The sequence below is a fragment of the Triticum aestivum genome, chromosome 3B, assembly GCF_018294505.1.
Source record: "Triticum aestivum cultivar Chinese Spring chromosome 3B, IWGSC CS RefSeq v2.1, whole genome shotgun sequence".
NCBI lineage: Eukaryota > Viridiplantae > Streptophyta > Magnoliopsida > Poales > Poaceae > Triticum > Triticum aestivum.
Window position 1 is genome coordinate 414,318,908 of NC_057801.1, and position 12,895 is coordinate 414,331,802.

A 12,895-nucleotide genomic window follows, 5' to 3' on the forward strand; every position below is an offset into this window, starting at 1 on the left:
ATTGGCAACCTCTCCGGACACTGTCCGGCGAGCGCTCTTTCTCCTGGAAAAAGTTATGAGCATTAATATACCTCCTAGGGATCCTTCCCTTAAAAACAACGGTGCGCTGTACCGTTGCGGCGATGTTTTGATTCGCGTCGCACTCCTCTTCCGCCTGCTGGGCCGAACTGACCCTTGCTGGTCATCCGCCGCAGGATCGGCTTCCCGCCTTAAAGGCACCTCCTGCGATGCACCATCAGTATAAGATGGTCAGAATTGAGCACGGATCAAATGATGGTGTCAAGACCTCGGTCATAGTCACCTGGGAGGCTGGAAACAAACCGGGGTAGTCAACCGTAATGGCGACTAGGGCATTGTCCACGCTAAGTTGGTGGAACACCCCGTCAATCATCTCCACCTTTATGTCCGAATCCTCTTCGGAGGTCGGATCAAGGGATCGTTCCGGATCCTCGGGCTGTGGAGTTAGGCTTCGTATGCCCTCCACGTCCCGGTGCAGGTCCTGCGTCGAAATCACAAAGTAAAGTACTTGACTTTGGAAGTATGGATCGGGTAGATAAACGTCCGCTTACCCAGCTCCGAGGGTTATTCATGGAGAATCCGTTCAATGGATTCGTGCGGAGAAGGTCCTCCTCCTCCCCCTTGTACAAGCCGGACAAGATCTTTGCCAGATCGGCTGCCGAGCTCGACCCTCTGCGGCCATGACGGGTGGCGTCGTCTTCCCCGTTGAAATCCCACATAGGGTGGCCCCTATATTGGAGTGGCTGCACCCCTCGCATAATGCACGTGGCCATGATTCCAATCATGGTCAATCCGGAGTGGGCCAGTAACCTAATCCGGCCCATCAGATAATGGACGCTCCCATCCTCCTCCCGTCGAGGGCTCCGCGGGCGCCAACTCAGGCGTTTCTTCAAGGGAGCATTGCTGAACTCCGGGAGGCCGATCCGAACTGGATCCGACAGAGGGGCGTCCTCCATGTAGAACCATTCCGAAGGCCAGTCTTCGGACGCCTTCTTCGGGGTGCCGGATAGATATCCGGTCCCAACGATGCGCAATATTTCGGCTCCACCCACTTGATATATCGACCCCTCATAGAAACGGGGTACGAGGCAAAACAATCTCTTCCACAATGCAAAATGGGGCTCGATGCCTAGGAACAGCTCGCAAAGAGCTACAAAGCCCGCGATGTGCAAAATGGAGGCAGGTGTGAGGTGGTGAAGCTGGAGTCCGTAGAACTCCAGGAGCCCCCGGAGAAATGGGTGTATGGGAAATCCGAGTCCCCTTATTAGATAAGGGACGAAGCATACCCGCTCTCCTTTGGAAGGGTTGGGGACGCTCTCCGCCTGCTTTCCACCCTTGAAGGTGGCCAGTCCGGCTCGAACCGGAACCATGAAAGCTGGGGGAAGATATCCCTCGGTTTGGAGCGCCACTAGCTCGCTGTGTGGAACTGAGCATCTCCCCCAATCTCCTGGCTTAGGGCTGGGAGCGCGAGAGGAGGATCCGCGTTGACTATCCATGATGGAATGGATTTTTGTCAGAGGCGCTTCAATGAGAACTTGCGGATGGAGGATGGTGTGAGATGGATCTAGATCCTCGCCTCTCTTATAGGCGGCTCATTCGCACGGCTAGGGGATAAAATGTAAAATACCCTAGCTTTTCGCATTCATACGACACGTGGAAGAAGGCCATTATTGGGCGTAGAAGCCAAGGAGCGCAACATTTATAAGGAAGCCAGACACTATTCGACAGGAACATGAAGTTTGAAGGAGAACCCGCCTTGCAACGCCGAAGACAATATACGCGCCGGACTCGTCGTCACTGAAGCCCGATTCGGGGGCTACTAAGGGAGTCCCGGACTAGGGGGTGTCCGGATAGCCGAACTATCATCATCGGCCGGACTCCAAGACTATGAAGATAGAAGATTGAAGACTTCGTCCCGTGTCCGGATGGGACTTTCCTTGGCATGGAAGGCAAGCTTGGCGATACGGATATGTAGATTTCCTACCATTGTAACCGACTCTGTGTAACCCTAGCCCTCTCCGGTGTCTATATAAACCGGATGGCTTTAGTCCATAGGACGAACAACAATCATACCATAGGCTAGCTTCTAGGGTTTAGCCTCCTCGATCTCGTGGTAGATCCACTTTGTAACACACATCATCAATATTAATCAAGCAGGGCGTAGGGTTTTACCTCCATCAAGAGGGCCCGAACCTGGGTAAAACATCGTGTCCCTTGTCTCCTGTTACCATCCGCCTAGACGCACAGTTCAGGACCCCCTACCCGAGATCCGCCGGTTTTGACACCGACACTATACCAAGCATCTTTTAAGTTTCTCCTTGTCTTTGCTTGAAGTGAAGAACTTCAAACTCGGGAGACAAAGAGCGGACAAAGGACTAGCCATAACAACAAAAATAAACTAACTAACACACGAGCACACAAGAGGCAAGCGAAATAAAAGAGAGGAGATTGGGAAAGAGAGGGCGAATAAAACGACAAGGGTGAAGTGGGGGAGAGGAAAATGAGAGGCAAATGGCAAATAATGTAATACGAGGGAGATGAGTTTGTGATGGGTACTTGGTATGTCTTGACTTGAGCGAAGACCTCCCCGGCAATGGCGCTAGAAATCCTTCTTGCTACCTCTTGAGCATTGCGTTGGTTTTCCCTTGAAGAGGAAAGGGTGATGCAACAAAGTAGCGTAAGTCTTTCCCTCAGTTTTTGAGAACCAAGGTATCAATCTAGTAGGAGGTTCCTCAAAAGTCCCACGCACCTACACAAACAAACAAGAACCTCGCAACCAACGCGATAAAGGGGTTGTCAATCCCTTCACGGTAACTTGCGAAAGTGAGATCTGATAGAGATAATAAGATAAGATAAATATTTTTGGTATAAACCCCATCTTTTTATCCTCGATGGAAACAATACAATACGTGCCTTGCTTCCCCTGCTGTCACTGGGAAAGGACACCACAAGATTGAACCCAAAGCTAAGCACTTCTCCCATTGCAAGAAAGATCAATCTAGTAGGCCAAACCAAACTAATAATTCGAAGAGATTTGCAAAGATAACCAATCACACATAAAAGAATTTAGAGAAGATTCAACTATTTCTCATAGATAAACTAGATCATAAACCCACAATTCATCGGATCTCGACAAACACACCGCAAAAAGAGTTACATCGAATAGATCTCCAAGAAGATCGAGGAGAACTTGGTATTGAGATTCAAAGAGAGAGAAGAAGCCATCTAGATAATAACTATGGACCCGAAGGTCTATGGTAAACTACTCACAACTCATCGGAGAGGCCTTGGAGATGATGTAGAGGCCCTTCGTGGTCGATTCCCCCTCCGGCGGAGCACCCACGAAGGCTCCAAGATGGAATCTCACGGATACAGAAGGTTGCAGTGGTGAAATTAGGTTTTCATGGTGCTCCTGGATGTTTTCAGGGTACGGGAGTATATATAGGCGAAGGAAGTACGTCGATGGAGCCACGAGGGGCCCACGAGGGTGGGGGGTGCGCCCACTCCCTTAGGGCGCACCGGGCGCCCTCAGGGCCGCCTCGTTCGCTTCTTGACGTCCACTCCAAGTCTCCTATGTTGCGTTTGTTCCAGAAAGATCGCTCCCGAAGGTTTCATTCCGTTTGGACACCATTTGATATTCCTTTTCTTCGAAACACTGAAATAGGCAAAAAAACAACAATTGGGGCTGGGCCTCCGGTTAGTAGGTTAGTCCCAAAAATGATATAAAAGTGTAAAGTAAAGCCAATAAACATCCAAAACGGGTAATATAATAGCATGGAACAATCAAAAATTATAGATACGTTGGAGATGTATCACCATATCACATCACAGCAAGCCCTTCAAAAACAAGTTAGACGTCCTCTACTTTGTTGTTGCAAGTTTTACATGGCTGCTACGGGCTTCTAGCAAGATCCGTTCTTACCTACGCATCAAAAACCACAACGATTTTTCGTCAAGTGTGCTGTTTCAACCTTCAACAAGGACCGAGCGTAGCCACACTCAATTTAACTAAAGTTGGAGAAACAGACACTCACCAGCCACCTATGTGCAAAGCATGTCGGTAGAACCAGTCTCGCGTAAGCGTACGCGTAATGCCGGTCTGATCCGCTTCATCCAACAATACCGCCGAATCAAAGTATGACATGCTGGTAAGCAGTATGACTATTATCGCCCACAAAACTTTGTGTTCTACTCGTGCATATAACATCTACGCATAGACCTGGCTCGGATGCCACTGTGTTGGGGAACGCGGTAATTTCAAAAAAAATTCCTACGATCACGCAAGATCTATCTATGTGATGCATAGCAACAAGAGGGGAGAGTGTGTCCATGTACCCTCGTAGACCGAAAGCGGAAGCGTTATGACAACGCGGTTGATGTAGTCGTACGTCTTCATGATCCACCCGATCTTAGCACCGAACGTACGGCACCTCCGCGATCAGCACACGTTCAGCTCAGGGACGTCCCTCGTACTCTTGATCTAGTTGAGGCCGAGGGAGAGTTTCGTCAGGCCGACGGCGTGGAGACGATGATGATGAAGTTACCTGCGCAGGGCTTCGCCTAAGCACTATGACGATATGACCGAGGTGTGTAACTGTGGAGGGGAGCACCGCACACGGCTAAATAATGTCAACTTGTGTGTCTATGGGGTGCCCCCCTCCCCCGTATATAAGGGAGTGGAGGAGGGGGGAGGGCTGGCCCTCTATGGCGCGCCCTTGAGGAGTCCTACTCCCACCAAGAGTAGGATTCCCCCCTTCCCTAGTTGGACTAGGAGAGAAGCAAGGGGGAGAGAGGGAGGGAGGAAAGGGGGGCCGGCCCACCCACCCAATTCGGATTGGGCTTGGGGGGAGGGGGGCGCCTGATGTCTACTACACAACCTTCTTCCTGTAGACGTTGTTGGGCCTGCAAGTGCACAGGTTTGTAGGACAGTAGCAAATTTCCCTCAAGTGGATGACCTAAGGTTTATCAATCCGTAGGAGGCGTAGGATGAAGATGGTCTCTCTCAAGCAACCCTACAACCAAATAACAAAGAGTCTCTTGTGTCCCCAACACACCCAATATAATGGCAAATTGTATAGGTGCACTAGTTCGGCGAAGAGATGGTGATACAAGTGCAATATAGATGGTAGATATAGGTTTTTGTAATCTAAAAATATAAAAACAGCAAGGTAACTAACGATAAAAGTGAGCGTAAACGGTATTGCAATGGTAGGAAACAAGGCATAGGGTTCATACTTTCACTAGTGCAAGTTCTCTCAACAATAATAACATAGATAGATCATATAACAATCCCTCAACATGCAACAACGAGTCACTCCAAGGCCACTAATATCGGAGAACAAACGAAGAGATTATGGTAGGGTATGAAACCACCTCAAAGTTATTCTTTCGGATCAATCTATTCAAGAGTTTGTACTAGAATAACACCTTAAGACACAAATCAACCAAAACCCTAATGTCACCTAGATACTCCATTGTCACCTCAAGTATCCATGGGCATGATTATACGATTTGCATCACACAATCTCGGATCATCTATTGAACCAACACAAAAGTACTTCAAAGAGTGCCCCAAAGTTTCTACCGGAAAGTCAAGACGAAAACGTGTGCCAACCCCTATGCATAGGTTCATGGGCGGAACCCGCAAGTTGATCACCAAAACATACATCAAGTGGCACGTGATATCCCATTGTCACCACAGATAAACACGGCAAGACATACATCAAGTGTTCTCAAATCCTTAAGGACTCAATCCGACAAGATAACTTCAAGAGGAAAACTCAATTCATCACAAGAGAGTAGAGGGGGAGAAACATCATAAGATCCAACTACAATAGCAAAGCTCGCGATACATCAAGATCGTGCCATAGAGAGAACACGAGAGAGAGAGAGAGATCAAACACATAGCTACTGGTACATACCCTCAGCCCCGAGGGTGAACTACTCCCTCCTCGTCAGGGAGAGTGTCGGGATGATGAAGATGGCCACCGGTGATGGGTTCCCCCTCCGGCAAGGTGCCGGAACGGGCTCCCGAGAGGTTTTTGGTGGCTACAGAGGCTTGCGGCGGCGGAACTCCCGATCTATCTTCGTCTTCAATGTTTTTAGGGTACATGGACTTATATAGGTGAAAGAAGTCGGTCGGGGGAGCCTCGAGGAGCCCAGGAGACAGGGGGCGCGCCCATGGGGGATGGGCGCGCCCTCCTATGTCCTGGCTTCCTCAAGCCTTGCCTGGCTTGAACTCCAAGTCTCCCGGATCATATCCTTTCCAAAAATCACGCTCCCGAAGGTTTCATTCCGTTTGGACTCCGTTTGATATTCCTTTTCTTCGAAATACTGAAACAGGCAATAAAACAACAATATGGGCTGGGCCTCCGATTAGTAGGTTAGTCCCAAAAGTAATATAAAAGTGTATAATAAAGCCCGTAATCATTCAAAACAGATAATAAAATAGCATGGATGCTTCATAAATTATAGATACATTGGAGACGTATCAGCATCCCCAAGCTTAATTCCTGCTCCTCCTCGAGCAGGTAAATGATAAAAAAAGAATTTATGAAGTGTGAATGCTAGCAAGTGCATAAGTTTGATCAATGATAAATTCAATCACCTTTTCTAGCATGATTATATGTCATAACAGTAGTTCATCTCATAAAACTTCTCACGAACAAGCAACAAGCAATTCACATGTTAAAGCATAGACCATAAACTTTCTTGAAAACTAGTAAACTTCATTCTTAGTCATCAAACAATTGCAATCCATCTTATTTTCAGGAAGGGTCTATGTCAGAGCTTTGATTTAGCAAACTCCACATACTCAACTATCATATAGTCTTCTACAATTGCTAACACTCACACAATACTAATGGTTATGGAGTTTTAATCGGACACTGAGAAAGATAGGGGCTTATAATGTTGCCTCTCAACGTATTCACCTTTGGGTGATGTCAACAATAATAGTTCATGCTAACTTACATCCAATTGGATATATACATCAGGATCTTCCCAACACGAGGTGCTTGCCAAAGGATAAAATGAAAAAGGGAAAGGTGAAGATCGCCTTGACTCTTGCATAAAGTAAAAGATAGGCCCTTCGCAGAGGGAAGCAGAGGTTGTCATGCGCTTTTATGGTTGGATGCACAAAATCATAATGCGAAAGAACGTCACTTTATATCGCCACTTGTATATGGACCTTTATTATGCAGTCCTTCGCTTTTATTGCTTCCATAACAAGATCGTATAAAGCTATTTTCTTCACACTAATAAATCATACATATTTAGAGAGCAATTTTTATTGCTTGCACCGATGACAACTTACTTGAAGGATCTTACTCAATCCATAGGTAGGTATGGTGGACTCTCATGGCAAAACTGGGTTTAAGGATAATTGGAAGCACAAGTAGTATCTCTACTTGGTGCAAGGAATTTTGGCTAGCATGAGGGGGAAAGGCAAGCTCAACATGTTTGAATGATCCATGACAATATACTTTAACTGAGATGTGTGAAAACATAACCCATTACGTTGTCTTCCTTGTCCAACATCAACTGTTTAGCATGTCATACTTAATGAGTGCTCACAATTATAAAAGATGTCTAAGATAGTATATTTATATGTGGAATCTCTCTTCCTTCAATATTCTTTCATGAACTGTTCAAATGGCCAATACAATGCTTGCTAACCTTCAATAAATTTACAATCTCTACTTCTTAGATGAGAAGTCATTACTCCCCATGGGATAAGCAAATGAGACATATATAATTTTAGATTTATGACAATCAACTCATTCAACAATTTACTCATAGGATATAAGTGAAGCACACAAGTAAATGAAAAACTACTCCAAAAAGATATAAGTGAAGATCAATGAGTAGCTAAATAATTATATAACTATGTGAGGGATATCTATCATTAAAGAATTTCAGATATTGGTATTTTATTCAAACAGCAAGCAAAGCAAAATAAAATGACATTGCAAGGATAGCACAACTCATGTGAAGAAGCAAAAACTTAGGCTCAACCGATACTAACCGATAGTTGTTGAAGAAGAAAGGTGGGATGCCTACCGGGGCATCCCCAAGCTTAGATGGTTGAGACTTCTTGAAATATTATCTTGGGGTGCCTTGGGCATCCCCAAGCTTGAACTTTTGTGTCTCCTTAATTCCTCTCATATCATGATTTCTCTTTTTATCAAAAGCTTCATCCACACCAAACTCAACAAGAACTCGTGAGATAGGTTAGTTTAAACCAATGCAAAACCTTATCATTTTCTACTGTAACAAATCACTAAAATTATTATTCAACATTGCATACTAAATGTCTGTGCATATTTAATACTCCTATCCTCAAATAGAATAATTAAACAAGCAAAGATATGCAAACAATGCAAACATAACAGCAATCTGTCAAAACAGTACAGTCTGTAAAGAATGCAAGATTCATCATACTTCCCTAACTCCAAAAATTATGAGAAAAATACTGCGCTGTAAAATATTTATCAGAGCTCATTATGCAAAAAGTTTCAACATTATATCATGCTCTGTCTTTTCTAGGGAATTTTTGCAACAGCGGTAAACTTTCTGTTTTCAAACAGCAACATGTATACTAGCAAAATAAGCATGGTAAAGGCTATCCTTGACATTTTTATTGAAAATATAGATGCAAAACATTATTCTAAATAACAGCAAGCAAATTCTAACAAAATAAAATGATGCTCCAAGCAAACACATATCATGTGGTGAATAAAAATATAGCTCAAAGTAAAGTTACCGATGAACGAAGATGAAGGAGGGGATGCCTTCCGGGGGCATCCCCAAGATTAGGCTTTTGGCTATTCTTGAATATCTTGGGGTGCCATGGGCATCCCCAAGCTTAGGCTCTTGCCACTCCTTATTCCATAGTCCATCAAATCTTTACCCAAAACTTGAAAACTTCAAAACACAAAACTCAACAGAAAACTCGTAAGCTCCGTTAGTATAAGAAAATAAAACCACCACTTAGGTACTGTAATGAACTCATTCTAAATTCATATTGGTGTAATATATACTATACTACAACTTATCTATGGTTCATACCCTTCGATACTACTCATAGATTCATCAAAATAAGCAAACAACACATAGAAAACAGAATCTGTCAAAAACAGAACAGTCTGTAGTAATCTGTATCAAACGTATACTTCTAGAACTCCAAAAATCCTACCAAATTACGAAGTCCTAAGAAATTTGTGTACCAGTCCAGAGCAAAACGAATTAGATCAGAATAACGTTTCTATAAATTAACAAAACTAATTTACTGAGTGCAAAAGTTTCTGATTCTCAGCAGGATCAACACAACTATCACCGTAAGCTATCCTAAAGGTCTTACTTGGCACTTTATTGAAACAAAAGCTATAAAACATGATTACTATAGTAGAATAATCATGTGGACAAAAAAAGTAAAGGTAAATATTGGGTTGTCTCCCAACAAGCGCTTTTCTTTAATGCCTTTCTAGCTAGGCATGAGGATGACAATGATGCTCACATAAAAGATAAGAATTGAAACATAATGGGAGCATCATGAAGCATATGACTAGCACATTTAAGTCTAACCAACTTCCTATGCATAAGGATTTTTTGAGCAAATAACTTATGGGAAGAATAATCAACTAGCATAGGAAGGCAAAACAAGCATAACTTCAAAACTTTAAGCATATAGAGAGGAAACTTGATATTATTGCAATTCCTACAAGCATATGTTCCTCCCTCATAATAATTATTAGTAGCATCATGAATGAATTCAACAATATAACCAACACCTAAAGCATTCTTTTCATGATCTACAAGCATAGAAAATTGACTACTCTCCACATAAGCAAATTTCTTCTCATGAATAGTAGTGGGAGCAAACTCAACAAAATAATTATCATGTGAGGCATAATCCAATTGAAAACTAAAATCATGATGACAAGTTTCATGGTTATCATTATTCCTAATAGCATACAACTCATCACAATAATCATCATAGATAGCAACTTTGTTCTCATAATCAATTGGAACCTCTTCCGAAATAGTGGAATCATCATAAATAAAGTTGGCACTCTTCCAAATCCACTTTCATGTTCATCACAATAAGATTCAACATCCTCCAAAATAGTGGGATCACTACTTCCTAAAGTTGACACTCTTCCAAACCCACATTCATCAATATTATCATCATAAATAGGAGGCATGCTTTCATCATAATAAATATTCTCATCAAAACTTGGGGGACTAAAAATATCAGATTCATCAAACATAGCTTCCCCAAGCTTGTGGCTTTGCATATCATTAGCATCATGGATATTCAAGGAATTCATACTAACAACATTGCAATCATGCTCATCATACAAAGATCTAGTACCAAACATTCTAATGCATTCTTCTTCTAGCACCTGAGCACAATTTTCCTTTCCATCATACTCATGAAAGATATTAAAAAGACGAACCATATGAGACAAACTCAATTCCATTTTTTGTAATTTTCTTTTATAAACTAAACTAGTGATAAAACAAGAAACAAAAAGATTCGATTGCAAGATCTAAAGATATACCTTCAAGCACTCACCTCCCCGGCAACGGCGCCAGAAAAGAGCTTGATGTCTACTACACAACCTTCTTCTTGTAGACATTGTTGGACCTGCAAGTGCACAGGTTTGTAGGACAGTAGCAAATTTCCCTCAAGTGGATGACCTAAGGTTTTTCCATCCATAGGAGGCGTAGGATGAAGATGGTCTCTCCCAAGCAACCCTGCAACCAAATAACAAAGAGTCTCTTGTGTCCCCAACACACCCAATACAATGGCAAATTGTATAGGTGCACTAGTTCGGCGAAGAGATGGTGATACAAGTGCAATATAGATGGTAGATATAGGTTTTTGTAATCTAAAATATAAAAACAGCAATGTAACTAATGATAAAAGTGAGCATAAACGGTATTGCAATGGTAGGAAACAAGGCATAGGGTTCATACTTTCACTAGTGCAAGTTCCCTCAACAATAATAACATAGATAGATCATATAACAATCCCTCAACATGCAACAAAGAGTCACTCCAAAGCCACTAATATCGGAGAACAAACGAAGAGATTATGGTAGGGTATGAAACCACCTCAAAGTTATTCTTTCGGATCAATCTATTCAAGAGTTCGTACTAGAATAACACCTTAAGACACAAATCAACCAAAACCCTAATGTCACCTAGATACTCCATTGTCACCTCAAGTATCCGTGGGCATGATTATATGATATGCATCACACAATCTCGGATCATCTATTAAACCAACACAAAAGTACTTCAAAGAGTGCCCCAAAGTTTCTACTGGAAAGTCAAGACGAAAACGTGTGCCAACCCCTGTGCATAGGTTCATGGGCGGAACCCGCAAGTTGATCACCAAAACATACATCAAGTGGCATGTGATATCCCATTGTCACCACAGATAAACACGGCAAGACATACATCAAGTGTTCTCAAATCCTTCAAGACTCAATCCGACAAGATAACTTCAAGAGGAAAACTCAACTCATAACAAGAGAGTAGAGGGGGAGAAACATCATAAGATCCAACTACAATAGCGAAGCTCGCGATAAATCAAGATCATGCCATAGAGAGAACACGAGAGAGAGAGATCAAACACATATCTACTGGTACATACCCTCAGCCCCGAGGGTGAACTACTCCCTCCTCATCACGGAGAGTGTCGGGATGATGAAGATGGCCACCGGTGATGGGTTCCCCCTCCGGCAGGGTGCCGGAACGGGCTCCCGATAGGTTTTTGGTGGCTACAGAGGCTTGCGGCGGCAGAACTCCTGATCTATCTTCGTCTTCGATGTTTTTAGGGTACATGGACTTATATAGGTGAAATAAGTCGGTCGGGGGAGCCTCGAGGGGCCCAGGAGACAGGGGGCGCCCAGGGGGGTGGGCGCGCCCTCATATCTCCTAGCTTCCTCGATCCTTCCCTGGCTTGAACTCCAAGTCTCCCGGATCATATCCTTTCCAAAAATCACGCTCCCGAAGGTTTCATTCCGTTTGGACTCCATTTGATATTCCTTTTCTTCGAAATACTGAAACAGGCAATAAAACAACAATATGGGCTGGGCCTCCGGTTAGTAGGTTAGTCCCAAAAGTAATATAAAAGTGTATAATAAAGCCCGTAATCATTGATAAAATAGCACGAATGCTTCATAAATTATAGATACGTTGGAGACGTATCAGCGCCCTCCACCTGGCCGCCTCCTCCTCTCTCTCCCACTATGGCCCAATAAGGCCCATATACTTCCCGGGGGGTTCCGGTAACCTCCCGGTACTCCGGTATATGCCCGAACTCACCCGGAACCATTCCGATGTCCAAACATAGGCTTCCAATATATCAACCTTCATGTCTCGACCATTTCGAGACTCCTCGTCATGTTTGTGATCAGATCCGGGACTCCGAACTACCTTCGTTGCATCAAAACATATAAACTCATAATACCAATCGTCATCGAACGTTAAGCGTGCGGACCCTATGGGTTTGAGAACTATGTAGAAATGACCGAGACATGTCTCTGGTCAATAACCAATAGCGGAACCTGGATGCTCATATTGGTTCCTACATATTCTACGAAGATCTTTATCGGTCAAACCACATAACAACATACGTTGTTCCCTTTGTCATCGGTATGTTACTTGCCCGAGATTCGATCGTCTGTATCTCAATACCTAGTTCAATCTCATTACCGGCAAGTCTCTTTACTCGTTCCGTAATACTTCATCCCGCAACTAACTCATTAGTCACAATGCTTGCAAGGCTTATAGTGATGAGTATTACCTAGAGGGCCCAGAGATACCTCTCCAAAACACGGAGTGACAAATCCTAATCTCGATC